Consider the following 27,669-nt stretch of genomic DNA (forward strand, 5'->3'; position numbering starts at 1 on the left):
AGAAAATGGCGTCGGCTGCCTCTTTTATACCCCTGCCGCACTGACGTCAGGGAAGAAGCGACGACAACATACACCAGACCTAGACTTTGGAATTCGGCCGACAGATTACCCGCCTGATGGCAGGATAACCCATCTGTAATGACTGCAGCTGTATGCACGATGAACATCCAGGTAAAGCCCCAGGTCCAGACGGCTATGTGTCAAAATTCTATAAGGCCTTTAAGCAAGCCCCCATTCTACTCAAGGTTTATAATCAAATAATCCAATTTGGCATCTCTGACTTGTATATTAATAACTCCAAGACTATTTTTATACAAAACTAAAACAGCATTAACCTCAATACAAATGACTATCGCCCAATTGCTTTAATTAACCTTGATATAAAGATTCTATCATCTGTCCTGGCTTAGAGACTAAAAAATATATTACCACAGATCATATCCCATGACCAATTAGGTTTCATGAACAATAGGCATATTTGGGACAACACTCTATCCATCGAAGCCATAACCAATATGACAAAGTATGACAAATCTCCCAAATATGCAATTTCGGTTGACGACCAAAAAGCTTTTGACAGGGTAAACTTAAATTTCCTCTTTAAAATTATGAAAAGCTTCTCCATCCCTGACAAACTAATGGTTGCAACCCTCTATAATAAGGCATCTACTACCCTAAACATAAACAAAAAAAATTCAAATCCAATTCAAATAATAAACGGTACAAGGCAGGGATGTCCGTTATCACCTTACTTATTTAATCTAGATCTTGAAGTTTTCTTGCTAAAACTAAGTCAAAATACGTTCCACCATCCAGTCTATATATATATAAATACCAGTGAAATATACCGCCTTCACAGACGACGTAAATATTTACTTGGAACTACCTTCAACTAATCTAGAAAAAATCCTAAGCTCTATTGGCAAATTTTCACAAATCTCAAATTACGCCATTAATCCCAACAAATCAATAATTTTTCCTCTAAACCCTCTTAGCCACAAAGAATATTTCATTCCAGAAACAAAGATCAAAGTTAATTATACACTTAAATATTTGGGTATAAACTTCTCCCATCCCCAAAAGGAACTAATTAATAACAATTTGTATAAAACATGGTCTAAAGTCATGGAAGATCTCAGGTGGAAGAATCTAAACCTCTCCCTCTTCTCAAAAGTAACTATTATAAGAATGAATATCCTCCCCAAAATTCTTTTCCACTTCTTTGCCCTTACTCAAAGCATTCCAAATACTTTCTTCTCGAAAATGAATACTACATTGGGGAAATGTGTGGTACCCTAAAAATGTCAGAATTAGTTACACTAAACTAACACTTCCCAAAGAAAGGGGGGCTTGGCCCTTCCGGATTTTCTAACATATGACCATATAATAAATGCCAGCCGGATTTTATACATAACCAACTTCCATCCTTCAGATAAAGTCTGGAACCCCATATGGACAAAAATCTACAATGCACACATAAGTGCATCCAATATTAATCCTAGAGCAACCATCTTTCTTAACCTTAAAACTCTCAAAGAATATAAAAATTCACCCTATATTAATAAAAAATATAATTGGGTTCCAAAAGCTGATAACATCTCTTGATTTGAAAAACTCCTTAGTGAGGGCTCAACCAATCCATCTAAATCCCAACTTCAAATTGAGTTAACAACATGTTAAATCTTGATAGTTTTCCTATTATCAAGAACTGTACAGTAAGGGACTTCTATATAATTAAAGACTTACCATTTGAAGCCATCATAGCTTCATTAGCAGTCAATACAAAATACTACATAATCATTAAACAAATACTATACCTAATATCTCTGGTTACAGACAAGATTAAAGTAACCCATTCAGAATTTCAGCTCTATCAGAAACTAATAACCCAACTTCTGTTAAGGACTAAAATGCTTTCTAATGTCTATAGATTAATAATAAAAATTAAACATCAAGATAATATTCTATTCTCTAAGTAGTGTGATAGCCAAAACAAAGAAATAACACTTGACCAAAAACTTGAGGCAATTGACACAACAATAAAATTAACCCCTTTCAAAAAACTGATATATACTCAGTTCATGGTAAACAATAACACCTACATTACGCCTTTATTCCTAAGTAAAATTAACCCAAATACCTCGCCTCTTTGCCCAATCTGCCCCAATTCGGTAGCAGATACATTCCACATATTTTGGTCCTGTAAAAATGTCTACAAGCTATGGTGCTCCCTAAGAGCACAACTTGAAAAAATGGGATATATGAAGTCAACCCTATCCTGGGAAATGGCGATTTTTAATATTTTTCCTGGTCCCTATAAGTATGAGTTTAAACATATTACTGTGACACTATGTGTGCTACTTAAAACTTATATTACACTAAACTGGTTAGACAGGTTCAAAACATCCTGGAAGGAGTTCAAGTCTATGTCTATCAAATATGTGTTAGCAAGTAAACTAAAGACAACAAGCAAAAAGAAAATAAACTACTTCCAAAAATACTGAAATAACCTTATAGAAGTTCTTAAAGCAATAACCCACGCCTGGGTGTGGGTAATGCTAAATTTACCCACGGTTGGCGTGGTTTGGTCCCGAGGGAAGGGACCAAACCACGCCAACCGTAAATTTAGCATTACCCACACCCAGAAGTGGGTTATTGCTATTATACCATGACATTATTTAAGAAAAGAAACTATTACTTTTCTTAAATAACGGCATAGTATAATGCCTGTTTACTGCCCTTCCGCAGATGTCTGGCATCCGCGGCAGTTCTGATGTACCGCGCCTGCGCAGTACATCAGAGTTGAGCAAAAGCAACGGAGAAAGCAAGATCTCCGTTGCTTTTTATAGTTCGCTATGTTAAATGAGTTTAACATAGCGAGACAGTTTAAAATAAGCAACGGAGATGTCCGTTGCTTATTTTAAACTGTCTCGCTATGTTAAACTCATTTAACATAGCTAACAAAAAAGCAACAGAGATCTTACTTTCTCCGTTGCTTTAAACTGTCGCTATGTTAAATGGGTTTAACATGCGAGACAGCTAAAATAAGCAACGTAGATCTCCGTTGCTTATTTTAAAGCTGTCTCGCTATGTTAAACCCATTTAACATAGCGAGACAGTGTTTTAAAAAAACGAGTCATACTAATGGAAAAAAAGTCCGGGCGACCGGACCTTTTTCCATTAGTATAACTCGATTTACAACGGGCACGCTGGCCAATCAGCGTGCACGTTTTGGGGTGGTCATGGTATAATAAATAATAACGCTCCTTGCTCTAACTCTTCTATTTCTTCTTATTCTTCTGGCCACGTCCCCACTTCCCTCTCATCTAATAGCCCCACTTCTGGTGGAGTATTAATAAGAAGTTATGTACCTACCATAACGTTCCATGTTAGTTGTCTTCTCTCGCCTTCTTTCTTGCTGGATGGGTTCGGAGCCGATCCTCGGCTCCACTGCACTGCTAAGCTCGAGAGCTAATTTTACCAGCTCGAGGCAACCCTATATCCCATGATGCAAGGCGTGACTACCCAGATCTCATTTGGTAGCTATAGAAATATACCCATTATCTTCTTCCAACAGAAGGAGAAGAAAGTAACCAACTGTGTAAACACAACACAGGGGAACTAGTAAAACTAGTGACCACTCACAACTGGAGTACATAAGAAGAATAAACTCGTCCCCAGAGAAGAGTACAACTTCAAGGTCTGTCCAGGCTAGGGGGAAAGGAGGGAGGGACGCAAGAACGAAGGCGAGAGAAGACAACTAACATGGAACATTATGGTAGGTACATAACTTCTTAATGTTAAGTTGTCAAACTCGCCTTCATTCTTGCTGGATGGGACCGTGTCCCTAGCACCTCTATCCTGGGTGGCAAAATGGAACAGACTCTTGAGAACTGTGGAACCAAACCCAGCTCTGTCTCTGGAGGCCAAGTCCAATTTGTAATGTGAGACAAAGGTATGAGGCGTGGCCCAAGTGGCTGCTGCACAAATGCTGTCAATAGGTAGCCTAGCCTGAAAGGCTGTAGATGTGGCTAGGCCTCTAGTAGAATGTGCCTTAGGTTTACAGGGCAATTCTTTGCCCCTAAGGAGATAAACATGGGAAATAGTGGAAGAGAGCCATTTTGATAAGGTCACCTTGGAGACCTTTTCTGTTTTCTGCATAAGAAAGAAAAAGCTGATCAGATTTTCTGAATTGTTTAGTTCTATCCAAGTAGTATCTGAGCTGGCGATGAACATCCAAATAATGCAGTTTCTGTTCCGCTCTGTCCGAATAATTCGGGAAAAATGCTGGAAGATCAATAGACTATTTAAGATTCATCTGGGAAGCCACCTTGGGCAAAAAGGATGGATTTGTTCTTAGAGATACTCTATCCTTGTGGAAAACCAAGTAGGGAGGTCGAACACAGAGAGCATGAAGTTCAGACACTCTCCTAGCTGAAATAATAGCCACCAGAAAAATTGTCTTCTAAGAGAGAAATTTTAAAGAGCATGTAGCAGCCGGTTCGAAGGGGGGAAGAATTAGGGATGTCAGCACTAAATTCAGGTCCCATTGCGGAGGAGGATCTTTAATTGGGGGCTTTAGTAGAAAGATACCCCTGAGAAAGGCTTTACAAAGCTTGTGAGACATTATGTTCTGGTCCGCTAAGCCAACATGAAAATTTGAGATTGCTGCCAGCTGGACTTTGACTGCCGAAGAAGAAGAACCCGACTGAAAAATCTCAGCTAAGAAGTCCAAAACTGACTGAACTGGGGCAGTAAAGGGGTCTATGTCCCTGGACTTTGCCCAGAAGGAAAACGCTGCTACTTACTAGCATAAATCTTTCTGGTAGAGGACTTTAGAGAAGCTACTATGATATCCCGTACAGGATTAGAAATCATAGGAAGCCTGGCTAATGAAGGAAGTGGAGCAACCAAGTGGTGAGGTTGAGAGAGCGAATGGCCTGGTGCAGATGACCTGACTGGTGGGTCAAAAGATCTGGAACTGGGTCCAGACGCCAAGGCTGTACCAATAGATGGTGATGAAGGAATGGGAACCAAATTTGTCGAGGCCAGTAAGGGGCAATGAGAATCAACGTGGCTCTCAAAATGGTAGCTTTCTGAATGACTTGAGGTATCAAGGGGAATGGAGGAAAAGCATAAAGAAGTCCCCGGGGCCAAACCTGGGTTAGAGCGTCTCTGGGGGGTTGGCCTGGGAGTGGAAAGAGGGAGAAGAAGTCTGGGCATTTGGTATTTTGGGGTGTAGCAAAAAGGTCGCAGCAAGAGAAGCCCCACTTCTGAAAAATCTCCTCCACTACTGATTGTTTGAGAGACCACTCGTGAGGCATGAGAATAGCTCTGCTCAATCTGTCCGCAATGAAGTTGGATTTCCCGGGGATGTGCGTTGCTATCAGAAACCGATGAGAGGAGATTGCCCACTGCCAAAGTCTGAGAGCTTCTCGACACAGTGGATAGGACTTGGTCCCGCCCTGTTTGTTGATGTACCATACTACGGACATGTTGTCCGTCTGAACTGCAATAGTTCCTAAAGGAAGAAAGTCGTTGAGGGCTTGCAATGTTAAAAGCACTGCTCTCATCTCTAGGACATTTATGTGCAGATGGTATTTGAAGTGTTGCCAAGTGCCATGGACCATCCTGCCCTGATAATGCCCCCCCCACCCGATCAGGGAGGCATCCAATGTGACAGTGGCAACCGGGCCAACAAACGGTCTGCCCTGGAGGACTTGAGGGGAAGAAATCCACCAGGTCAGGTGACTCTTGCAAGATTGTGTCACGATGATCTCGTGGCGCATAGGAAGCTGCTGGAAGGACCACTGGGTGAATAACATCCATTGCAGTAGCCGCATATGGAAGCGAGCCAAAGGAAGAAGTACGATGGCAGCCGCCATAAGTCCTAGCACCTTCAGGACAAACCTGGCCCTGATCTTTTTGCTGAGTAGGATGATCTGAACATATTTTTGGATGTCCAGAAGTCTTTGATCTGTGAGTCTTGCTGACATCCCAACAGTGTCTAGTTCTGCGCCTATAAAGGTAATAGACTGGCAAGGTAACAAGGAGGACTTTTCGAAGTTTATGGAAATTCCTAACTGGCTGCACATATGAAGAGTGTAGTCCCTGGCCTGGAGAAGTTGATGCCTGGTGGTGGCCGTGAGGAGCCAGTCGTCTAGATACGGAAACGCCTGGAATCCTTGATGTCTCAGGTGAGCCGTGACCGCTGCCATGCATTTGGTGAACACTTTGGGGGCTGTAGTGAGACCAAAGGGCAGGGCTCTGAATTGAAAATGACTGGTCCCCAGCCGAAAGCGGAGAAACCTTCTGGAGCGCCTGTGAATTTTTATGTGATAGTACGCATCCTGAAGGTCCAAGCACATCCAGTTGTCCTTGCCCAAAAAGGGTAAAATGGACTGAAGCGTGACCATCCGGAATCTTGCCTTCTTGACAAACTCGTTTAGTCTGCTGAGGTCTAGAATTGGTCTCCAATCTCCCGTTTTTTTGGGGACCAAAAAGAATCTTGAGTAGATCCCGGATCCTATTTGGTCTGCTGGAACTGGCTGGATGGCTCTTTTTGCTAGAAGTTTTGATACCTCCAGCTTTGAGAACTCCCTTAGACCGGGTGCAACGTCTGGGAGGGATACCTTCTGAGGAAGAGGATAGTTTTCAAAGGGAATCTTGTAACCCTCGGATATGATCGACTGTACCCAAATGTCTTGAGAAAGGGAAAGCCAGGCTGTTTGGTACAGCGACAATCTTCCCCCGACTGCCTCCAAGGGTGGACAGTCGGGCAACACCTCAGGGATGCTGGCAGGGTTTGTCAGGGAGAGGCTCTCTGCTACCCTGATTCTGCGGACCCCCTCTGCCCCTAGGGCGGCGTCTATTGTTACTACCCCCTCTGCCTCTGGGGGTAAACTGACCACGTGCGTCCGGCGTGACTCCCTGAGATTTACGGATAGCGGTCGTCTGCCGAGACGGGCTATGGAGCATCTGGGCCAGTGCCTGTGACTTCAGCAATCTGCTTACCACTCTCTCCAAGTCGTGGAGCCTGGAAGACCTAGAAGATAGTCTCCGATGGCTCCGCTCCGAATGCAAAGATCCCAAAGCCGAGCGCATCGACTCCAGGGAAGGAGACCGAGATCTCTTCCTAATCGGAGCCATCGGAGCCGAAGACCCCTCGGTTCCAGTCGGAGCCGATAACTTATCGGCTCCAGTCTTGGACATGGAAATGTCGGTTCCAGCCGGAGCTGACATCGACTTCGATGCAGGTGTATCGGAGCCGGCCGGCACCGATACCACCGCCTCTAAGAGAGAAAGATCGGCTCCGGCCGGAGCCGACCTAGACTCCGAAGGAGTTGGAGCCACAGCCGAAGGCTTCGAACTCAAAGCCTGGGGTTTAAGTGGCTTAGAGGGCTTCCCCGACCCGGTCTTGGTCGGGGAGCTCTCCGGCTTCAATAAGCCTCGTAGGATTAATTTATTCTTACGTTCCTGCAGGACTCTGTGGCTAAAAGAATGACAAATGGCACAGGAGTCCTGCAGGTGTAGAGATCCCAGGCAGTACACGCAAGAAGTGTGACCGTCTGTCAGAGACATCTTCTGACAGCACGAGTCACACTTCTTGAAGCCTGAGACCTTCTTTGGACATAATTATGCCCAGTGCACAAACACACACACACAAAGTTCACCCACACAGTTAACTTAAAAAGAAGGGGGGGGGGACTAAGTACAACACTCAAACAGGAATTAAAGAAAGGGAGGCTTAAGGCCTGAAGGGGAAAATAACTAAACCTATTAGGTTGAGGGAGTATAGGGTTAAGGAGATAGCTATAGAAAGACTAACTCTAATACTGAGAAGAAAAAGGCTGGAAAAAGGGAAGATTTTTAACTGTAGAAAGTTAAATCACAAAAACACTACCTGAGCTGGTAAAAGACCTCTTCGCGAAGCGGCAAACGAGATCGGGGTAGTCACGCCTTGCATCATGGGATAAAGGGTTGCCTCGAGCTGGTAAAATTAGCTCTCGAGCTTAGCAAGTGCTGAGTCAGAGCCGAGGATCGGCTCCGAACCCATCCAGCAAGAATGAAGGCGAGTTTGACAACTTAACATCCCATCCCTAGTTTAAATACTTTTTGATTTTAATTCCCCAATTCCACTCTAATCCCTGAAAGATCAAAATAGAAACCCTATTACCACACTCCTCTACCCTAGTGTCAGTAGAAACAACTAATACCTTTATGCTAACACCACGTTACTTAGTGATAGCTGAATGTACATAATGTAGATAGTTAAAGTAAATAGGTACTAGGTTTACGAACTTATACTCTTACATATGATTATTCAATATCTTGAATTGTCAATACTCCCTTTCACTGTTCTATGTTAAATTCTAAAACACTTGCACATGGGAGGTTATCTCCCTTGTAATCTTTTGCTGAACCTATATGATATCAAGCAAGTATTTACTAACTGTATCCACCTTCTCTTTTCGATCCTATATGCTTTTCTTGTGTGACCTGTATTTGTATTTGTATCTGTATATTAACAAAATGCAATAAAAATCAGATTGCAAAAAAGAAAAAGAAAGTCACATGGAACAAAAGCCCATTTCTTTTTAAAGTCATAGTGGAGCACTATAAAAAGGGGAATAATCTGAAGTATGGATAGATTACAAAAAAGCATTTGACAGTATCTCACATTCATGGATAAAAAAGAGTGCTTACAAATGTACAAGATACACCCTGCACTGATAAACTACATCACAGCAACCATGAAACAGTGGCAAATCACTTTTCAGTTGAGCCATGATAAATGGACAAATTGTTACTCCAGGGATAAAAATACAAATGGGGGATATTTCAGGGTGATTCTCTGTCACCGCTTCTCTTTTGCCTTGCCCTTAACCCATTAAGCTGTCTGCTTAACAGATGAGGCCATGGCTATAATTTGGCTCCCAGAAAGCAACAAAGTGTAAATACTTTTGTTGATGATTTAAAACTACTGTATAGCTCATCAGATGAGGAACTGAAAGCACAACTGCAAGTAGTCAAAACTTTTTCAGATGATATAAGAATGTCATTTGGTCTTAAATGTGCAAAAGCAAGCTTTAAAGCAGGAAAGCTGCAGCACCAAGAAAACATCAGTTTGGGACAAGAATGTGATACAAAAGAACTTGAGCAAGACAGAGTGTATAAATATTTGGGAACTGATGAAGGAGCAACAACAAAACATGAACAAATGTGAATAAAAAACTTAGTAAGGAATATTTTAGAAGACTTAAATAATCCTGAAAACAGCGTTGATATCTAGGAATAAAATTAAAACTACAAACCAATTTGCTCTTCCAGTCCCAACTTAACAGTTTTGGAGTGACTGACTGGCCCCAAAAGGGGTTGGATAGATTACACAGGAAAACAAGGAGGATGCTTCAGGCTCATCAAATGATTTATAAAAATCAGTGCATACCAAGATTATATATTCCCTGTTACGAAGGATATGGGCCTACTTGAAATTGATTACATGTATAGGTCTGCAATTGTGGGACTGCATACATATCTGCTTACCTTAAAAGACTCAAATGTAGTGAAATTTCTGAAACATGAGGAGAATAAATCCAAGATGACTTCCCTTCTTAGTCTAGAAGAAGCATATCGGCGTCAAGCGGGAATGGAAATCAAACCAAAAGTAGATACATCAGGCAGAAACTGAATGTGCCAAAACAACAAAAGAAAGAATACAAGGTGAAGGATCAGAAGGCCAGAAATGTGGAAAATGCATAAATATAGTTGCAAGTATAGAAAACTCCTGGAAGAACTTCACGTCGATCAGGATCAAACGCAGGAATGGTTAATGAGAGGCAAATTCAAACCAAAAGATGAAAGGTTAATACTGGCGGCCCAAGATAGTGGAGTATGTACATGTTGATTTACAAAGTCCACTGAACATGTGGGAGAAACAGACAAATGTAGGTTTTGAAAACAGAACTGGAGACAGTCACAGAACCTTGTTGCTAGTTGTGATATACTAATGGCAGAAGGATTGTATACTGAAAGGCATAACAATGTGGCAAGACTTTTACACTGGGTATTGTGCAAACATTACAAAATTGAAGTAGCTGAAAAACATTGGAAACATAAGCCACAAAGCATCACAGAAAATAATAAAGTCGACAACACATGGGATCACCCATTACCAACAATTCAAAAGATAGATGCGAGGAAACCAGATATAGTGGTCCATGAAAAGAAGACAAAAGTAGCATTGCTAGTGAAATTGCTACTCCCAGTGACTACAGTGTCTCATGTACAGACAGACAGACACAAAGTCATAAAATATCAGGATTTGCAGGCAGAAATGAGAGCAATGTGGAAGAAAGATAACCACACAGTTCCAATAGTAGTAGGAGCAATGGGTCTTATAAAAAAGAATTTACAATTATATTTAGAGACAGAGACCTTATCAACAAGGACATAGGCAATCTCCAGACTCTGGACCCAACCTAGTTTCAGATTCATTACGGGTAGATTGTGTCTGTTAAATCAAGTTGACTTTTTTGAAAAGGTCACCAAGGCCATGGATGACGGAAAGGTGGTGCATACTGCCTACCTTGATCTGGCCAAGGCATTTGACACAATCTCCTACTCGGGTATTATAGGGAAACTGGACATAAATCCCTACATCACCAAATGGATAGCCAAATGGTTATGGTGTTTGCCTTGCAGACACAAGGTATGGGGTTTGATTCTCACATGGGGTAATTGGCTAGGCTTAAAATGGCCCGCAAGGGCAATTAGCCTAGTACCAATCTATGAATCTATGAAATGTCTAACTGAAAGGACACATACTTTTAAAAAGGCAAGTCACCAGTGGCATACCACAGGGCTTTGTGCTACACCCTCTCCTGTTTGGAATTTATTTCTCATTAGTCAGGCAAACCAAGATGTCCTTTGATTGACAAAGTTGGCTGACAATGCAAATTGGGGACAATCACTTAATACCTGAATGATACTGATATACTGCAGAAGGGATTAGCGCAAACAAATGACTGGTGCCCAAACCATGGATTGAAACTAAATAGAAAAAATGCATAATTATTCCTTTTGGGAAAGCAAATACCCCAGCTAATTACAATGTAAATAGCACCCCTCTAACAGCAGACCCACTGGTATGCGATCTGGGTACTCAGGTTGATAGTAATCTGAACTGCGACCATCATGTGTCCATAGTAGTGAGGAAGTCCTTCTATGTGGCAAAACTCATAAGTAAGGTCATGGCATCCACATCAAAGGACATTATAATTCAATTATACTCGGCCCTCATAAGACCAATAATTGAGTACAATGCACCCTTTTGCATGTACCTCACCAGACATCTGCAACAGCTGAAGTGACCACAGAGGTTTCTTACCAGGAAGATACAGGGTATAAAAAAGTCCTATGCAGAAAGCCTGAAAGCCTGATCACTGCATTCTGTCTTCTACAGACTACTAAGGGGCGATCTGTGGCTGGCTTAAAAGAAAATGTTACACGTTCATAAATCAAACTGCACGAGGGTCACTCGTTCCAGGGATCTTAACCTAGCCTCTAATATGAATAGATCATGTTGGAGAGAGAGCTAAATTTCTCAGTGACTACCCCTTCTCTGGAAAAAGCTTCCCATTCATTTGAAGTAAAGTCCTTCCCTGACCCTCTTTAACTGCAACCTAGGTCAATGAATGGGTAATCTGAGTAATCGTAAATTCACTCCTGGGTTGGTGCCTATATTGCTCATGGACAAAGGCAATCAGTATTAGATACTGTGACACCAGGGAAATACTGCCAGTCCAGCTAACTGGAATTTTGTAAATAATCATATGTCCGTTTGTGAATAGTAATATGATTCATATGCTTGTCTTACATATGTAAGAGAACTATATGTTATGTGTATATTAAATTACTGGTGCAGAAGTGTGTGTTGAACTGTATGTTATGTACTGTGCTTCAAGAATGTGTCCAGTGTACTCTACTGGAAAAGAACAGAAATGTATATAAACTATATACGTGTGCAAATTTTAATAGTAGAAGCTGGAACATACAGAGTTAACTTGCAAAACTTCAAGAAAATAAGTTGAAAAGTAAAGTGTTTTATGATTGTATTAAATCTCAGTAAACAGATACAATGTCTAGAGCTAGAGGTTTTCCTATTATCTTGAAACAGAAATAATTACTAGGTTTCAAATGTAAAAGCGTTTTACTGCCATATGACTTTGAAGTTCTGCAAACTCCTGAGAGATATGTACTTCTCACATAGAGATGTTAAAAATTATGTTAGTTTCTGTTAGCCTGGGAACTGAAGGCAGATGGCAAAGAATGATGTCATCCAGGCTAACCCAGCAGTAACGTGTATTATTAATTTAAGAACTCTCTCAGAGAGAAAGTCTGTGCATTTTGTATCTTGTCTTGGACCTAGCAAGAACATCCACTCATCTGCATTTGCCTTGGTCTGTATGTAAGTTATTTGGGGCACAGTATCTTTTAGATATAGATAGGAATATAGTAAATATTAGTTTAGATGTTTTCTGTATTTATTTGAGACTGTCTTGTAATGTTATTTTAAAATATGTCCTGTGATTCTGAACTCTGTAGTTAATGGCTTGAGTATTGTCTTGTTCTTTGATTATTTATTATTAAATATATTTAAAGCTTTAAATTGTGGCCGGTTTGTTTAGATATATTTAAGCTCTTAAGTACTTGGATATGTCATAGGCCATTCCCAAATAGCCCTGCAAGTCTTGGTCACACTTACCATTTGGATAATAGTAACATTACACAATAGGATTGGTCACCCTTTGTAAGGGCCTTAAGTAGCTGATAAGTAGTGGAGGTGGCAGCTGGTACTACATTATAGTCTGGGCTGAAGGGGGCATAGCTAGTAAATCTGTGCCAACCTTTCCCAGGTGTGTGTTTGTGTATAAATCAAATCTCATAGTGTGTGTGTGTGTGTGTGTGTGTGTGTGTGTGTGTGTGTGTGTGTGTGTGTGTGTCAGCTACTTGGGTAGGGACACAAAGCACTGGTTGGACAGACAGGGTGCTGGAGGTTTTGGCTTGGCCATTCAGCTGAGATCTCAACCCTATAGCTGTGCCAGTGGGGAGTCTTACTGGGGATCTTGAGAAAGAGAGAGAAACCAGCCCCCAAGACTGACTGTGATCTCTGTGTGCTCTTAACGGAAATTGTACTTCACTGTGTGTGTACTTGTCATCTTCTCAATGTGTACATCACTCACTGGTGCTAGTGGTGAGGAATGAGGCTCCTTGATTACTGGGCCAGTGAAGGGGGCGTCACAGATACCATAGCATAGCATAACATCACACCTCTGTGAACTTTGTTCACCTAGCTATTGAAAATTGGAAAACTTGGGATAAATATGGGCTCTTGATATGTTAGTATAGTAATCCCTATGAACCTATAAGTTGTTCTTAGGTATGTGAGAGGATTTGATATTGTACTTAGGAATGCCCAGTCAAGAAGAACAAAAGCTAGGGTGCTAGACACTGCTTCTGCACAATATCACAAAACTTTTAGCTACTAGAAACACAATGGAAATCTGTCTCCAAATTTTCCTCTCTAAATCCTAAGGGAAATATGGACTGTAGACTGTAAATCAGGGTTTAAACATATATTGTAACATATACCTCTTCCACAGATGGCATTAGAGGAGAAACAGTTGCAGAATGAAGCAAATCTGAATACAATATATTGGAAGAAACATCCTGAATGTAGTAGGAAACCCCAAAAGTTTTCAAAAAGACACCTCATTCATGGTGACCTAAAGAATTACACCAGAAGAAACCGGAAAAGTGAGTGACCTGAGGAACAACAAATGACCACTGCAGGTGCACTCACTGCCAGCTGAAGTACAGACTCAGCCCGCACAAAAGTGAAGGCTCTCAGTTAAGAAATATTTTTTAAGAACTGCAGAAGTCAGACCAGTAAAGAACTGGATAAGTATCCTTGCTGTGATCGAAGATGAGTCAGATGTGCTAATGATTGCAAGGATGCATCAGTCGGAAGGTAAATTGTACAAAGTTCACATGCGCAGTATACTTACACTTTCTCATAATGATAAAGTCCTCAGCCACTGTTATGCACAAGCTGTACACGAAAATCTTGTTATGAACTCTAGGATTAAAAGAGTACATTATTGTGCTGAGAGAAGAAATGGCAGCTATGTTGTCGCAGCATGAAAGCAAGCAGTATATATCCTGTAAATGCACAAGCAGTACCTCTAAAGTAAAAGTAGTCTGGCTGGAGTACATAGTAGGCAAATTCTCACAGCATGCACTCAAGTAGTACATTTCCCATAAACAGAAACAGTAAACTAACAATATGTCTGAGTGCCTTATTACTAAAATTAGCCCAACATAAAAATGGTGGGTAAGTTGTCACTGTGTGAAAAGAAGCAATGCATATTTAAAAAAAATGCATGTACAGTAAAATCCTGTCTGTACTATGAAACAAAAAATTACAGGTAAATTGTCCCAGTATTAACATAAGAACTATATATACTGAAAAGCACTCAACACACAAAGTCTGACATACATAAAAGATTGCACAAACAGTACATTTTTATAATAAGCCCCTAACTTAGCATAGGCTAAATTTAGCAGTCCTAGGCAGGAAAAAAAAAATATACAAGTACATTTTACATTATGTATATATCTGTGTGTGTGGATATATATATATATATATATATATATATATATATATATATATATATATATATATATATGTATATATATGTATATATACACACACACACACACACACGTGTATACGTATATCATATATATATATATTATATATACACATACATACATACATACATACACACACACATATATACATATATATACACACACACACACACACAAAATATATATACAAAAAACAATATCTGTGATGGAAGGGTGTTTTGAAAGTGAATATGATTTATCATATATAATAAATAAATATTATAGTAAAAATAAAGCCATTGTATGTGAGGAATGGTACCTGAATGGAGACTCATCTGCCAGACAGAAAAGATGAAGTGCCAGCTGCTCATCTTGTGCAGGCTCTGCTTCTTCATGAGGTGCCAAGAAAGTGTGCAGGATTTTCTACTCTAACTGCAGATTTTTTCTCTTCAGGGTTGGTCAGTCAGCAGTTAGAGTGGATCAGAGGGAGGGATCCATAGCTTTTGAAGCTTGCCAATTGCTTTGTCTTGGACAAGACACAATGCATATGCTACTGCTGCAGTGTGATGGCATACATTCCAAAGACTGGTTCTTTACATTGACTGGCTGTTTATTACACTTGAATAGATAAAATAAGCCAGTGTTTAAATTTTCCAGCGTTTCTCCCCAGATTTTTTTCAAGTAAGTGTTTGGATCAGTGGGACTAACCACTTACTCTGCTGAATTCTACAGTAACATTAGCTATCAAGTGTAACCATGTAATTCCTACATAATGCTGCCTTCCAGAAGGGGTATAATTAAATCTCCATCAAAATAAGTGTTTAAAATCTGACCTGTTATACTTCAAAATCTCAGGGAGATCAGTGGACATTTGCAGTTATGTAGGTGGATAGGTATGATGTCCAGCAATTTGCCAATTCCAGTGACAGTTCTGTGCCCAACTCTTAAGATATGTGGGTTCCAGAGATTAAATTCTGTGACATGGTCTACAATACATTTTTAATGGTAAATCTATTTTGATTTATGATCTGCAAATATGGCCTTTGGGCACGCTTACTGTTAATGTGAATACCCTTGAGTGTAGTGCTGAACATTGCATGTTTTAGGGTAGGTCAAAAGAACTGGTGCTGGAACCTCTGTGTTAGTGATACAAATGGCATTGTGCCTACAGCTGTAATGGGGATGCAGAATATGTGGCTAGAATGACTGCTGCTTTTCATTACCATCATTAGGCTTTAGGAAACTACTGTTTGAGTGTTTGGTAATCTGCTTATTTTACCACAGGTACTTAAAGCTAGAAATGAATACTTGTTGCATAATCCACAGGGGAAACAAAGTACTACTTTGGCTACCTTTAAGGCTACTCTTGATGACTGAATGGGTAGACATAAATTTACACCAGGCTTATCTAGGGCCCTGCTAGATTTGGGAGATGAGCAGTATTATGTGCTTGACAATGATATGCTTGTCTAGTTAAAGGTGTATACAGCTAGCCATCTTATTGTCTTGTATTACTCCTATGTTGAGATCTGTAAAAGGAAAAAGTTGCAGTAGTAGAGAATCCAGGATATAAAGAAACAGCAGGATTCCATCGAGAAATTTCTCTATGGGTCATTACCTGAAATGGAAGATATTTCAGCCCAAACTATACCTGCAGTAGAATTTACTGTTCCTACAGCAGCACTACAAAATGTCTATTGTGAAATCAGTATTGTTATCCTTACCATAAAAGAAACTATACTGAAATACCAAGATACACGTTTAGAAATTCCAACAGTGAACACCAGAGTTGGGTACTGAAACTGCCAATATTTCTACAGTACCAGAAATCACTGTCATCTGTAACTTAGCAAGCTCATTGGATGTCTCATTTGAGGATGTAAGAATTTGGCTAGATTTGCTAAGGGAGAAGCTCAGAGTAGTTGACCTGCAGTATGGTCCTGTGCAGGTCATGTTGCCACAGATCCCAGTAAAAGAAAGTACATCTAAGAATTGTTTCCTCATGGCCCAGTAGAGAGACAGCAAAGCACAGTGTGTCCATAGATGTATTGTTTTGCTTGGAAATTATTTGGGCATTTTAAACACTTTCTTCAGACATCTGGATGCAGATTGTTGGAAGACATGTCATGGCATTGCATGAGGACAGGGAGCATGCATGTTTGTTTCTGAATACCTTTATTAAGTTGTCACTCAAGCCACAGGCAGGCATACACTAACAGAAAAGAAAACAAATAATTTTAACATTTTGCTAGTTAAAAGCAATATACATCATATGTATTTTTTTTTGCTATCATTGGTCCTACATGATGTAATTTTACTGTATATATGATATTAACTCCTTTGTACATACCACTGTACCATTTTGAAATATTATTCCATTTTGTACTATTCCCAGGGCCTCTGCAGAAAATGGGAACCCGCCCAGTCAGACTTCCCCAGTAAACAAATGTAAAATAAATAAATAAATAAATAAAAATGATAAAAATTGCTGAAGTCCTGCTTTCCTTTAAAACTCACCCCTCCTCTTCCTGAACATTACGTGTATATAGTTCCCACCATATCCATTTACTTCTATGTAATTTGCTCCTTCCCTTTTCTAAAGGTCCTTCTTACAGTTCTTTTACTTATTTTACAACATTCAATACCTCAAATACAGTTGGTGTATACTTTGACTTCCATTTTCTAGTAATTGCTTTTTTGGCAGCCTACAGAATAAGAAGTTATGTACCTACCATAATGTTCCATGTTAGTTGTCTTCTTCTCACCTTCTTTCTTGCTGGATGGGTTCGGAGCCTATCCTCGGCTCCGACTTGGCCTTCTACTAAAGCTCGAGAGCTATTTACTGGCTTGAGGCCTCCCCATATTCCCACAATGCTTGGGGCTAGATACCCAGATCTCGTTTGGCAGAGCTAACACCATAGAAAAAAATTTAAGGACACCTGTCCAAACTACAAGGTTTACCTACAGTACTAAAACAGAGGAGGACGTAACCCAGATAAGACTCAGCCAGAGGAAGAAGGCCTCAAAAAGGGACTCTTCTTGGTCTGTCCAGTCTAGGGGGATGGAGGGTGGGACGCAAGAAAGAAGGCGAGAAGAAGACAACTAACATGGAACGTTATGGTAGGTACATAACTTCTTAATGTTAAGTTGTCTATCTCGCCTTCATTCTTGCTGGATGGGACAGCATCCCTAGCACCTTAGTCCTGGGTGGCTCATCAGAACAGAATCTTGAGCACAGTGGAACCAAAATCAGCTCGACTCCTAGAGGCCATATCCAACTTATAATGTGAAATGAAAGTATGAGGAGTGGCCCATGTGGCTGCAGCACAAATAGATTCCATTGGTAGTCTTGCTTGAAAAACCACTGAAGTAGCTAATGCTCTGGTGGAATGAGCTTTTGGTTTTGTAGGGAGTTCTTTATGTCTCAGTTGATAAATCAAAGTAATAATAGAGGCCAACCATCTGGATAAGGTTACTTTAGAAACTGGAAGGCCCCGTTTGCCCTTCAGCATAGGACAGGAAGAGTTGGTCCGATTTTCTTGTTTGTTTAGTCCTATCCAAATAAAAACATAATTGCCTATGAACATCCAATTGGTGTAACTTTTGTTCAGCTTTGTTCGAATAGTTAGGAAAAAAGACAGGTAGATCAATAGCCTGATTCAGGTTTGTCTCGGAAGGGTTCTTGGGCAGAAAAGAAGGATTAGTCCTGAGTGAAACTTTATCCTTGTGAAACACAGGATAAGGAGGACGAATACAATACAGAGGGCTTTAAGTTCTGAAACTCTCCTAGCTGAGGTGATGGCTACTAAAAAGAGAGTCTTCCAGGTGAGTCATTTTAAGGAACAGGAGGCCGCAGGTTCAAAAGGAGGGAGAATCAAGAAAGCTAATATCAGGTTTAAATCCCACGGAGGCGGAGGATCTCTGACCGGGGGCCTAAGTAAAATAGTCCCTTTAAGAAAGGCCTTGCAAAGTTTGTGGGACATGATGTTGGTTTCTGACAGGCCAGCGTGGAAATTTGCGATAGCAGCCAATTGGACCCTGATGGTGGCAGACGAGGTTCTGCTAAAAAATCTAGAATGTGATGGACAGGGGCTGTAAAGGGGTCTATATTTCTAGCCTATGCCCAGAAAGAGAAACGTTTCCACTTACTAGCATAAGTCTTCCTGGTAGTAGATTTGTGTGAAGAAAGGATGATTTCACGGACCGGCTGAGAAATACGTGGAAGCCTGGCTAAGGTTGGAAGTGGAGCAACCAAGCTGTGAGGTTGAGAGACTGAAGGGATTGGTGCAGCCCGCCCCACTGATGGATCAAGAGGTCTGGCACTGGGTCCAGCTTCGAAGGCTGCTCCAGTAGGTGACGATGCAGGAATGGGAACCAAATTTGTCGAGGCCAGTAAGGGACAATGAGGATCATCCTGGATCCCAATGCGGTTGCCTTCTGAATTAGTTTGGGAATTAGGGGAAAAGGTGGGAATGCATATAGAAGACCCCGGGGCCAATCGTGAACTAGAGCGTCTCTGGGGGAGTGGCTGGGGAGGGGGAAGAGAGTGAAGAAATCATCGCACTTGCTGTTGAGAGGAGTTGCGAAAAGGTCGCAGCAAGGTTGACCCCCATCTGCGGGAAATTTTGTCCGCTACTGACTGAGAGACCACTCCTGAGGCATGAGAACAGCTCTGCTTAGCCTGTCCGCTATGACGCTGGACTTCCCGAGGATGTGCGTTGCTATCAGAAATCGTTGAGAGGAGATCGTCCACTGCCAGAGTCTGAGTGCTTCTCGACATAAGGGATAGGACTTGGTTCTGCCCTGCTTGTTGATGTACCACACTACAGACATATTGTCTGTTTGAATTGCAATAGTCCCGGTGGGTAGAGAGTCCTGAAGAGCTTGCAACGCTAAAAGCACCGCTCTCATCTCCAAGACGTTTATGTGCAGGTGGTACTCTAGAGGTTGCCAAGTGTCCTGGACAGTCCTGCCCTGAAAATGCCCCCCCCCCCCAATCAGGGAGGCATCCATGGTCACCGTGGCAACAGGAGGAGGAAGAACAAACGGTCGGCCCTGAAGTACTAGAGGGGAGACCATCCACCAAGCCAGGTGGTCTTTGCATGATTGAGTGATTATTATGTTGTGAGACATCGGAAGTTGTTGAAGACCATTGGGTAAAAAGCATCCACTGAAGAATCCGCATGTGAAAACGAGCCAGGGGAAGTAATGTGATTGCTGCTGCCATGAGTCCCAAAGGTTTCAGTACAAATCTGGCCTGAATCCTCTTGCACTGTAGTAAGACCTGCACATGTCGGCGAATGTCTGATATGATACTCTGTCGAAAGGAAGTTTTGCAGACAGCTCTTTTGTATATAATCTTGCACCTATAAAGGTTATAGATTGAAAAGGCGACAATGCAGACTTTTCGAAATTTATTGAGATACCTAGCTCGGAGCAAGTTTGGATGGTATAATCCCTGGCTCACAGTAGCTGATGCCTGGTGGAAGCAGTAAAGAGCTAGTTGTCTAGATATGGAAACACCTGGAATCCTCGCCGTCTCAGGTGAGCCGTAACCACTGCCATGCATTTGGTGAACACCCTGGGGGCTGTGGTGAGACCAAAGGGCAGGGCTCTGAATTGATAGTGACTGGCTCCCAGCCGGAAGCGGAGAAACCTTCTGGAGCGTCTGTCAATTTTGATATGGTAGGACGCATACTGAAGGTCTATGGAGCACATCCAATTGTCCTGACCCAAAAAAAGGTAGAATGGACTGAAGCGTGACCATTTGGAACTTAGTTCTTTGAACAGATTTGTTTAACCTGCTGAGATCCAAAATGGGTCTCCAGTCCCCTGTCTTTTTGGGTACCAAAAAGAACTTGGAGTAAATCCCGGATCCTTGCTGGTCTGCTGGGACTGGCTGGATGGCCCTTTTTTTTTTTTTTTTAGCAGTTTTGAAATTTCTAGCACTGCTTGTTCCCTTAGACCGGGTAGAACATCTGGAAGGGACCTGGTTGTTTGTACAGGGGTGTGGACAAAGGGGATTTTTGTAACCCTCGGATATGATGGACCGTACCCATTTGTCTTGTGTGAGGAGTTGCCAGATTTCTGGGTACAGTGACAATCTTCCCCCGACTGCCTCCGAAGGTGGACAGTCGGGCAGCCCCTCAGGGGTGCTGAAAGGGTTTGTCAGAGAAAGACTCTCTGCTACACTGATTTTGCAGACCCCCTCTGCCCCTCGGGCGGCGTCTATTATTGTTCCCTCCTCTGCCCATGGAGGGAAACTCACCACATGTGTCAGGCACGACTCCCTGGGGTTTTCAAAACCACATTTTTCCACTCATCTGCCCTTTAGGGTATGGTCTAGAGGGAGTAGAAAAACGGACTCCCACAGCAGAGAGAGTCTTGCCTTCCTGCTCACACCTGGTAAGGGTATCCTTCACCTGTGGTCCAAATACAGCCGAACCATCGAAGGGGGTATTGGTGAAGGATGCCTTAAAGGGGTCAGCAAAGTTACATAACCGCATCCAGGCATGTCTTCTCAAAGCCACGCCTGTACCTGCTGCCCAATTCGCCCCATCGGCTGCATAAGAAATGAGCCACATTGAGGAGTTGACAACAGAGTTAAGGGTCGCCAGCTGGGAGTTAATCTTATCCTGAGCCCCCGCAGCTGATGGATCCTGAAGGGTATCACCCAGTTCCTTGAGAAGATCCCTTTGAAGGCGGGTGAAATGGCACAGATAATTCAACGACCGCATGGAAAAGAAAGCATCCGCTTCCCGTACCTGTCCATTGTCCTAGACTCTTTATTAGGAAGGATGGACAGGCACAGAAGGGTCAGCCAATGGCTTCTGCCACCACCATGGCATCAACAGGGACACCTTTTGTCAGAAATTGTTTGTCGGGTGGGGCTGTAATGAACTTAGTGGGCCTGCAGGGAGTTGGTTCCACTGTGTCCGGGGCTGACCACACCCTTCGAGCCACCTCTTCCATGACAGGGTTGAAGGGTGGAGACACCCAGGAGGTGGAAGGGCAAAAACCAAACGCGTCCAGGTACAACGACTCGTCCTCGGAAGGGTTAAGGGCAGTCCAGTTCCCCCTCTGTTTAAGGATCTCTGGGATGTCTGAAAAAAGAGACATCCTCAGAGGGGGAATCTTGGGGACCCTTCCGAATCCTCCAAGTCGGTATCAGATGTGACTGACTCAGAAGAGTCAACATGTTTCCTCTTACATTTTCTCTTCTGAGGGGGCTCCTCTGAATGATGAGGGGAGGCCTCGGAAGAGGAAGATACGCCCAATGGGGCGGCCTGGAGTGTCTGTTCTCCACGCTTGGGGTCAGGAGGGTGGACAGAGACCGATGCAGGCACCATGGGGGGAGGAGCCGAGGGGGCCGATCGAGGAGCCGACACAGCATGCTCCTCATGACCTAGAAGGCACCCCTGTCAGGCAGAGCAGGGGGTCTCCGCTCCGAAGAGACGTAAACCCCTCCCGGCACCGAGAGGGATGGCTCCGAGGCCGATGTCAGGGCCGAGCTCACCTGTGCCGAAGCCCTGAGAGGGAGAACGGGGTCGGAGAAGGGTCCAATGCAACTCGCCCCCTCGGAGCTGATGAGGGAGTCCTGGCGCCCAGATCCCTCCAAGGAAGGAGCCAATGAAGAGATCGGCGCCGACGAAGGAGCCGAAAGGTGTTGTATCGGCTCCGATGTTTCCAAGATTCGAGCCCCAACCAGCTAGATTCGAGCCCCAACCAGCTCCGGCTCCGGACACAAAAGGGGAGTCGGAGGAACTGCTGAAGACACCAGGACAGCCACAGTCTGTTGAGAAGGGCTGGTTAACATCTTGGCCAGGGCCTGCAATTTAAGTAGTCTACTGACCACCCTCTGGCTTGAGTAGGCCTCTGAAGATAAGCTTGTTCCTACATTCCTGCAGGACTCTCGGCCTGAAGGCATGACAGACCAAGCAGGAGTCCTGCAGGTGTAGGGAACCCAAGCAATAAACGCAAGAAGTGTGACCGTCTGTCAGAGACATCTTCTGACAGCACGAGTCACACTTCATCAAGCCTGAAACGTTGGTATCCTTGGACATACTGGCCCGGGGATACCAAAGAGAGGAAAAATTACATTAGTGCTTAAACAAGGCACACAGACACACTCACACGCCCACACTAGATAAGCTAACAATAATAAGCAATAAGCAGAAAAAACTATCACGATCACCCACACTTAATAATAATAATAACAACAACAACCTCAATAAAAATATACAAAAAACTAGAAGGCTAAACACTACTCCTATAAGTACAACAAGGGGGGGGGGGGTTAGCCACTAATAGAGAAGAAGCAGGGGGGGGGGGACTCTCTAACAAAAAACGAGTTTCCCAAGTGGGACAAACTAGGGGATACACAGTATAACTATACTACAAATAAAGACAATCTAACTCTAAGATAAATACAGTTAAAAATTAGCTGAAAATAGAAAAAAAAAAAAAAAGGATTAATACGAACTGAGCGAGTAAAAACGCAACCTCGTAGCTGAAGCAGCAAACGAGATCTGGGTATCTAGCGCAAAGCATTATGGGATATGGGGAGGCCTCGAGCCAGTAAACAGCTCTCGAGCTTTAGTAGAAGGCCGAGTCGGAGCCAAGGATCGGCTCTTAACCCATCCAGCAAGAATGAAGGCGAGACAGACAACTTAACATTTACATTTAATAAGGACTTACTACGTCTAGGCAATTCAGATTCTGTATACCAGGCCAAAAGAATCATTTCCTAACTTACAGCTATTTGCTCACCCAATATTTCTGATAGAGTACTCTGTAGAGAAGTTTTGAAATCTGACAACTCGTTACACTCCCAAAACATATGTTCCCAGTTATCTCCTTTTGCATCACGCCTCCAACATTTGCTATCTAATGGAGGAAAAATTCTTTTTAAGTCTGCTTGGGCTAAAAAATACTTACACAAACATTTATAAGCAAAGATCATAAACCTTCTGGATTTGGCTGCATACTTGGGAGCCATATATATGTCTTCCCGTTGTTTTCCTGCAAATTGCTTTCCAGTCTCTGCCTAATATTTTCTAACCTCCTCTGATTGATTCTTATAGTTATGGTATAATATTTTATATGCCCTACTAATTATTCCTTTAACAACTGCTTCTGTTCTAGAATGAACTAAAAACTCTACCAGAGCAGGCCTTTCACTTAAGATCCTCCCATCCTTTTCTCTATGCCAGTACTTTGAGATCAAGCCCCAGTAAAGAAGGCAGTCTCTAGCCTGCAATCCAAAGTTCTTCTTGGCTTCATCTCACTCTATTACATTTTCTGCTTGAGTTATTTGCTCCCAATATTTTGGTTCCTTTGCCAGGTTTCTCCAGTAAATTCCACCCCCTCTTGCCTACTTGTCTGTACCCCTACTTGCAGTTATCCCTACTGGCAAAATCTTCTTTCTCCATCCTCATACTGGCTTAGTTCATGCAATGAATGGCAAGGGTCCATTTCTGCATACGTTACCACTTCCAAAACAGTTCCACAAGGATCCATCCTTGGACATCTACTATTCAATATTTTTATCAACAACCTGCATTTATCTTCTTGTGATGATGATCCAATTCAATATGCAGATGGCCCTACCTTCATCTGCTCTTCAAACACCATAACTCACTTCCAAGAAATCACTCAATAAGCTGTCATCTCCATTGAAACCTGGCTTACAAACGCTCAACTCTTACTCAACCCCAAAGAAAAAACAAACACCCCCTCTTTACCCAAAAACTCACACCCCTAACAAAGCATCTTTCAAAATATTTTTGGGAAATGGCAGTGAAGTCCAATTAGTTCACCATACTAAACTATTAGGAGTCATAATAGATGATGATCTCAAATCTGACCTCCACATCCATAGTAATATCAAGAAAACGCATCAAAAACTAGGCATGTTATACAGAAATAAACATTTTCTGAGCATACCCACAAAAAGTACTCTAGACAACACCTACCTTCTGCCCTTCCTATGCTATAATGTCCTAATTCAAACCAATTTACAATTATCCATAAAGACAAATTTGAAAGCTGTTACAACAATATAGCCAAGTTTGCTATTAATTAAACGTCCTTTACTTTACTCATCACTATAAAGCTCTGCATATCCTTAACTGGCTAGAACTTCCCCTCCATCTCTCCTACATTCAGCTTACAATACATAAAATCATGCACAAACAACATATACTTCCCTAAAAGAACTCTCATATCAGAACAGAAACAACTTTTTTTCACAATAAATAAACCAAACAAATCTCCTGGACAAAGTCAACACTCGTACTCAGTAGCAAAAAAATTGAATTCCCTATCTCTAACCACCAGAACTATCTTTAACCGATCCATTTTTAAATGCTCCCTAAAATAATGCTTTAAATATTGTTGGACTGCTCCACCCCTGGCTGACCTTATTCACTATACTTCAATCACCCCCCTTTCAACCTCACAACCCTCTCCAACTTTCTACTCCATTTCTTTCTGTTTATCCCACTACCTTACCATATCTATTTTCTCTGTGCAAACATGTCCTCTACCTCTTTCTCTTTCCTCCCTAGTTAATGAAGCTACATAAAAAAAGACACCCTACCCAGCACTCTTCTTATAATCTCCTTTTTTCTCCATCCTTACTTCCTTCTATAACCCTAAGATGAACACCCTCTCTCATACTAAGACATCACTCAATTTCTCCTTCACTGTCTCTAATCATGTAATCTCTAATATTTCTTTTAAATAACTTATTAAATTGTCTAAGGTCTCATTTATCACATATTAATCTATGTAACAAATACTATGACTATTAAGTTTTTCATCACATATTCTCTCCAACTCATGTTATTCTTTTTATTGCTCTCTACTATGAAATGCAAAGTACAGTTGTGTACCTACCATAAATGTAGATGTTCGAGTGTCTTCACTGTTGCAGTCATTACACTTGGGTTATCCTGCTGGCAGGCGACCCGTAGTCGGCCCGAGTTCCAAAGTCTTGGTCTGGCGTTGGTTGCTGTCGCCTCTTCCCCGACGTCAGTGTGCCAGGGGTATAAAAGTTGCAACCAACGTCATTTTCTTCAGTTTTTCTTGCCCCAGATGTCAGGTGCCCCCAGATATGAAGGTTGTAAAGATAAAAATATGCCAAACAACCATGCATATATTACTATAAACATTTCCTTCTTCAAAAAGCAAATACACCACATAGGTTGTATAGAGTTGAAAAGTACAGAATAGTCCCAGCAAAGAGGGGGATGGTGGGTGGGTAACCAGGACTGCAATAGTGAATACACTCAAACATCTACATTTATGGTAGGTACACAACTGTACTATGTTCATCGTGTTTCACTGTTGTAGTCATTACACATGGGTAGAATCCCAAAGCTGAGGTAGGGTGGCTGGGACTAGATTGGATTTGGCGAGGCTAACAAGCCCTGCAGAACTGCAGTGGCAAAGCCTGCTCTGATTTGGAGTAGAGAGGTAGGTGGTAGTGCTTGGTAAAAGTGTGCACTGAGCTCCAGGTTGTAGCTTCTAATATGTCTTTGGTTGGTACCCCTCTGAGGAAAGCTGCTGAAGTGGCTGATGCTCTGGTAGAATGAGGCCTAATGCCGTTAGGCACAAATTTGCCATGTTGTGCATAACAGAATCGGATGCAGTGTCCTATCCATTTGGAGATTGTCTGCTTTGTAATAGGTTTTCCTTGTGATCCCGCAGCGTATGCTACAAACAGTTGCTCAGTTTTTCTGAAAGCTTTTGTTTTCTCCAAGCAAAATCGTAGCTGCCTGTGTATATCCAAAGAGTGCAGAAGTCTTTCCCCTTTATTCTGGGGATTTGGGTAAAAAGTAGGCAAATTAATAGTTTGGTTCAAGGCCACATTGGAGACCACTTTTGGCATGAATGTTGGGTTCGTCCTTAGAGAAACTCTGTCCTGGTGAAAAATGAGGAAAGGTTCCACAGCCATCAATGCCTGTAACTCTGAAACTCTTCTTGCTGAAGTTACTGCTAGGAGCAGAGCAGTTTTCCATGACAAGAATTTTAGATCAGCTGTGCTGGTTCAAATGGAGGCATTGTTAGTTTTTCTAAAACAAAATTGAGGTCCCAAGTAGGTACTGGTGCTCTCCTAGGGGGTCTTATATTCTTCGTCCCTCTGAGGTACTGTCGTAGTAGAGGATGTGAAAAAATAGGAGGATCCATATTATGAGCTGAAATGGCAGAGGCATGGATTTTAATAGATGAAAAATATAGGCCTTTGTCCAACATCTCAGTCAGGTATTGCAAAATCTGAGTCATATTAGGGACCAGTGGGTCAAGCCCTTGTGCCTGGTTCCAAGCACAGAATCTCTTCCATTTTTCTGCATAAGATTACCTAGTGCTAGGTCTCCTGGCTTCCAAAATCACACCCATAACAGCTTTGGAGAGAGGTGCAGTCTGAGTAGCTACATTATCTGCCATGCTGCCAGGTTTAAGGTTCTGAGTTGACTGTGCAGAATCTGATTGTTTTGTTGTGTCAGAAGATGAGGGATTTGAGGTGGAGGCCAAGGTGGGCCTTGGGACAAAATCTTTAGGATTGGGTACCAGTGCTGGTGTGGCCAGTCTGGTGCAATCATCATTTTTGGCCTCTGTTGTCTGACTTTTAGAAGCACCTTGGTGAGAAGAAGCATCGGAGGGAAGGCATAGACTGTCAGGTTTTTCCAGCTGAAAGATAGAGCATCCACTTTCCATGCTTTAGAGCGATAAGTCCTTGTGCAAAATTTCTGTAATTGGCAATTGTGAGGGGAGGCAAAAAGATCTATGTCTGGGCATCCCCACTCCCTTGTTATCATGTTGAACACTTGTGGATTTAGCTTCCATTCGTGAGGATCCATGAGATTTCTGCTGAGTTCGTCTGCCAGTGTATTTTTTGCTCCTGACAGAAATTGTGCTTGCAGATGTACCTGGTAGGTCAGTGCTGTGTTCCACAAAGTCATGGCTTGTCTG

At 42.2% G+C, this 27,669-nt stretch overlaps 1 protein-coding gene across 3 annotated transcripts in view; it reads right to left on the minus strand.

Moving 5' to 3' along the window:
- OLAH (oleoyl-ACP hydrolase) overlaps window positions 1–27,669 on the minus strand; it is an 891,885-nt gene that overhangs the window by 707,635 nt on the left and 156,581 nt on the right. The window contains exon 2 of one of the 3 annotated variants that reach the window (XM_044067517.1): window positions 14,070–14,140. The exons of the other annotated variants lie outside the window; for them this stretch is intronic. The gene's annotated coding sequence lies outside the window, so the exon portion shown is untranslated. The remainder of the gene's footprint in view (window positions 1–14,069; window positions 14,141–27,669) is intronic. 3 annotated transcript variants of the gene reach the window in all.

This window comes from Protopterus annectens, chromosome 3.part1, assembly GCF_019279795.1.
Source record: "Protopterus annectens isolate FY-2018-M chromosome 3.part1, PAN1.0, whole genome shotgun sequence".
NCBI lineage: Eukaryota > Metazoa > Chordata > Ceratodontiformes > Protopteridae > Protopterus > Protopterus annectens.